The sequence below is a fragment of the Struthio camelus genome, chromosome 18, assembly GCF_040807025.1.
Source record: "Struthio camelus isolate bStrCam1 chromosome 18, bStrCam1.hap1, whole genome shotgun sequence".
NCBI lineage: Eukaryota > Metazoa > Chordata > Aves > Struthioniformes > Struthionidae > Struthio > Struthio camelus.
The window spans coordinates 17,525,284-17,530,121 of NC_090959.1; positions in this window are offsets into that span (position 1 = coordinate 17,525,284).

Sequence of the window (4,838 nt, forward strand, 5' to 3'; positions counted from 1 at the left end):
ACAGAGCGGGGAGGGTTTCTGGCTGACCTTGGCTGGGAAGCCGTGTGGCGTCGCTCAGCCCAGCCCCCCAAGCGTGGAGCTGGTGGCCTGAGCGCTCCCCAAGCCTGGGTGGAGGTAGATCCAGAGGAAACTCCACCTCCGCAGGAGCCAACCTGCTATTGCAGGAATTCCCAGAGAAATTCCCGCTTGGGCTGATCTGTCAACGGATCCATGAACTTTCCTTTACCTCTTGCGAAAGCAGCTACTTGAATGCGCTAAAAACAGAGCAGGGGTGAGGGTGAGTCTGTCGCTGGAGCTGGACTCAGGGGGAAGGTTGGGAAGGGGCTTTAGCTAAGCCCTGCGAGAGACTCCCTTAAAGTCTTTGTAAACCCGATCCCTTGTTTGCGAGCACTCCTGTTCACGGGGGGGGGTGAAGCTAGAAAACGGGTTCATTGCAAAATACAAAAACCACAAAATCCCACCTGGTTTTGCCACGGGCCCACAGCTTTTCCCAAGTGACTCTCAGCTGATTTAGGACCTGGTAGATGGGCCACATGAAGTCAGTTAATCTCTCTTCACTTCTCCTCTCCTCATGTGGAGATCTGTACCACTCATCTGTGCCGCCAAAACCCACCTTTTCTCTTGCTCCCAGCTGCCACGGTCCTCTCTGATCGGAGCCCGTGGAGGCTGAAGCTGACCTGGTTTTGGAGAAGGAAGCTGCCTGTGTGGGGCTGCCTGCCGGCTCCACAAGGCCCCAGCAGCCCAGCTTTGCCCTCTGAGCCATGCACAGCTCATGAACAGTAAAGCGTGTCCCATGCCCAACAGTGGGCCATGCTGGCATGGGGGTTGCTGGTTTGGCCCAAACCCCAGGCAGAGAAGAGAGGCTCTTCTAGGCCCAGCCTTGCCCATGCTCCCACCATGAAGACCCCAAGGGAAGCTCTGTCCAGTCTAAGACACCCCCCTCCTCCAGGTGTGACAGGGTCTCTGGACTCTCAGCCATGGGTTCATGGTTTGTGGGGCAGGAAGGTTGGCTGTCCCTGGGTCACACGGTGGGCTCAGCACCCCATCCAGGGAGAGATGAGCACAAGGTAGTTGTTAGACACCCCAAGCCCTTCCCCAGCACTGTGAACTCTTGAAAACAGCTGCCGTATGCTTTGCCAGAACAGCGCTGACTCTGAGGGATTTTGATGCGTCTCCCCTCCTTTTCACCCTCAGGAACTTGTCTTGGCAGCGGCTGAGTGCTCCTGGCTCTCCGCAGGCCCTGCTGGGTGGTTCGCTTTTGGCTCTTGGCCGTCTCCACCTGGCACAGCAGTCTCTGCAGCAGGGCTCCTGCTGCCTGCGTGCATTGCCCGCAGCCGGCCGTCCCCCCAGCACTGCTGGTCAAGCCATTCCCAGCACTGACCTCCCTGGGGACAGTTAATCTGTTCCTCCTTCTTGAACAGCTCGTATTTGGGAGAGGAGGAAGAGGAGAGAGTCGGGGGAACCAACCCTGCAGACATGAGCCTTTCAGCTTGTACCAGCCCCAGAACAAAGGCAGGGAGACTTTGTTTCATTTCCGTCCTTGCTGCAAATGTCCAATATCCTCAGGCTCCCCACCTTGGAATTAGCGACAGACCTAATTGACCTCAGAGGCCAAAATCCTCCATCCAAAAACTTAAGAAACTTGGAGAATTTGGCCCAAACACTGACTTGCATTTCTGTCTTGCAGAACATCCTGATTTCTCCTCTGAGGAGCCAAAGGACCCCTCCATGCCTCTTCTCATGGCACAGGCCCTCCTGAACATAACAAACCTGCAGGACTCCAAGGAAATATTGCAGGCTCCATCGGTGCCTCTCCAGCAGAGGAGCCTGGCACATGCCAGAGTCTCCATGTTCTCCGCTTCCCCCACACCTCCCACCTGCATCTGTCTTGGGGCTGCCTGGCCACATCGTGAACAGTCTGTGCCCAGGGTCCCTGCCAGCTGCCACCATGCCCGGCCGCTGAGGGATCTGAGCATTCACAGCTTCCTTGCTTCCCTGCGATGTCTGAGCATTGCTTGCAGGCTCCCACCTGGAAAGCAAGCGAGACTGGCCAGCGGGTGCCTGTGAGCATGCAGAGGTGCCTTGGGCGCCCAGAAACCACTCTGAGGTTAACAGAGGAGGGATGTATTCCCTGAATCCCACATTCCTGCAGCTCCCCAGAAAGGCAGTGCCATCTGGACTTCCTGGGACAAGTCCTGCACGTGGAGGAGCTGCAGGATTTGGCTGCAGCAGGGCAGCAGCCAAGGAGGAGAAGCGTGGTCAGGACCACCCCGCCTGGTAGCCAAGCCTCTGCTGCCCTGCAAAATGGGGAGTGTGGAAAAGAGGTCACGGAGGCACTGATGGTTCCCCTGCACGCTGCTCATCACTGGTGCCCGGGTAGAGTGCGGGTGTCCAACTTTGCAGATGCTCTTCCAAGACACTTTGGACCTTCCCTAAATCTCCTCCTTCTAATGATTTTCATTATACTGGCTGCTGTTCAAAATAATAATGACAGGGGGAAAAATAAGCGCTAAGCGAGTTGTTCTTGGGGTCGCTGGGCCAGACAAGCAGCTGGCGCAGAGCAGCACCAGCCAGGTGGGTGCAGACTGCTGCCTTACAGCAGCCACGGACAGGCTCCCGGGCCTGGGCCTGCCGTGTGTGCGTGAGAGCGTGCGCCAGTGCTCAGCTCTCAGTCCTCTCCCCCTCTCTCTGTCTCCTTTTATGCGCCTCCATAAAACATAGGAAGTTCAAGTCATTCATTTTGCTATTTGTGTCTCCCTCCCCACGCCCCGGCTCCCTCCCCTGCCCCCTGCAGCCTTTCAGCTCGCTGCTCGCCCAGCATCCTTGACCCTGCGGAGTCTGGTGTGTATGCACTTCCCTTTTGGCCCATGGAAAGCGCCACTCTGAAATGGTGCCTTGATAAGTCTGCTGTGGGAAGGCAGGGGCTCCTGGGCTCTCACACAGGGCTTTCCCAAGTCGCATTTCCTATGCTGTCCCTGCTCACCGGCGCGATCTCCAGAGCCAGGGCGCCAGGGAAGCGCTCCAGAGCGGCGGTGCCCCTCGGCGGCAGCAGGTCTGTCCCCCTCGGGCTCTGGTGACTTGCTCTGTGACAAGAGCCATGGTGCGTGGAGGGAGGTGTCCTCCCGAGGAGGAGGAGGAGGAGGAGGAGGAGGATGGTTAGCTTCTCAGCGGAGAAGTTGGCCGAGCTCCCGGAGTACGGCCAGCACCCCTCTGCTCAACCACAGCAGAGGACTGTGACCCGCCAGCCCTTTCCTCGCAGCAACTTGGCAAACAGGGCTCTGGTGCTGTTTCCCACACGGCGTTTGGGATCAACGGGTCTATCCAAGAGCAAGCACGTAACAGGGCAGTCAGGGCTGGCACCGAGACCATTTTGGCCAGGGGGTTGGAGGAAAGGGCTGGGGGACCACAGCGGTCCCTCCATCACCACTGCCACAGAGATGCAGGGACGGTGTCTGCAGAGCAGCACATGGACACACACGTCCCCTGCCCACCGGGCAGCGAGCGGGCGGGCGGCGTTGGCCTCGTCCCTCCACGGCTGGAGCGAAAGCAGCGTTGGCGCGGCTGCACCGAGCCGTGCACGGCAGGTTCCCCAAGGTGAGGGCAAGTGTGACCTAAAAGCTATGGGAGATCTGGGCTCCTGGGCCTGGGCCAGGGCTGGAAGTGTGTCTGAGCTGAGGGGGCTGCTGGGCAAAGTGGGGGGACTGGGAGGCAGAGCCCCCGTGGCACAAGCCAGCAGGGCTGGGGGCTGCCCGGCGGCGTGCCGGGACAGCAGCGCCCGGGGGTGACGGGCGCCTGTGCCCTGCCTCGCTGGCTCTTTTTCTCCCTCAAACCACGCGGATCCTCGTCCTGCCCCGCGGGCGCGGGCCGAGCGGAGCCAGGTCAGCAGCGCTTCTGCAGCGCGTCCTCCGCTCACCGCCTCTGCCGCGGCGATGTGACCACAGATAACGGCCCCCCCCCCACTCCGCTTATCGCCCCACCGGCCGCGGCGCAGCCGGCTCCGCTGCCCCACCGCCGAGCGCCGAGCCCTGATCTCATCAGCGCGCCGCACACTTGTGACTCAAACAATAACCTCCTTCCCTGCCCGACACAATTCCCAGAAATGCACGGCCTCCTGCTAAAGCCTCCCTAGGGGAAAACATGCCAGCCGGCCTGTCGGCACCGGCACGGACGTCGCTGCCAGCCGCTGGCAAACGGAGCCGGCTGCGTCCCGGAGCGGGGCTGGCGCGGGGGGGGGGGGGACCTCATGCTGCCAAAACAAGGGTGGGCTGGGTGGGGTGCAGGGAGCGGGGTGGGGGGAACGGCCGCGCCGCGGCCCTCCGCGCCTGGCTTTACCCAGCCGGGGCTCAGGAAGCCCCCGTCCCTGCGGGCGCTGGCGTCGAGGCGCCGTGCCCCGTCCCCGCCAGCCCGCAGAGGCGCCCGCCGAGGCGGGGAGCCGCCGCCGGCGGAGCAGCTGGCCCGGGGGGGCAGAGACGGCGCTCGCCCGGCCCCTCGAGCCCCAAAGCCCGCTGGGGACCGGCTCCCCCTCGGCCGAGCAGCCTCCCCGCCTTGCGGGGGGACATTGTTCACTAAAACACATGGGGACGGCCGAGGAGGACAGACTCGCTGGCTGCCTCGGGCTTCCTGCCTCGCCGGCCGCGGCCGCCCGCGTGACATCATTGTTCCCGGTGGGAACGCGGGCCCCGGCCCCGATGGCCCCCGATAAGGTCCTGACCTCCTGCCTGGCTTCCCATCCCCTTCCCACCCGCTGGGGTCGGCTTCGGTGGCTGCTTGAGGTCCCCCGCCACCCGCAGCCGCCTCGGCACAGCCGTGCGCTCTCCCCCAGGGTGCTTCGCCGAGCC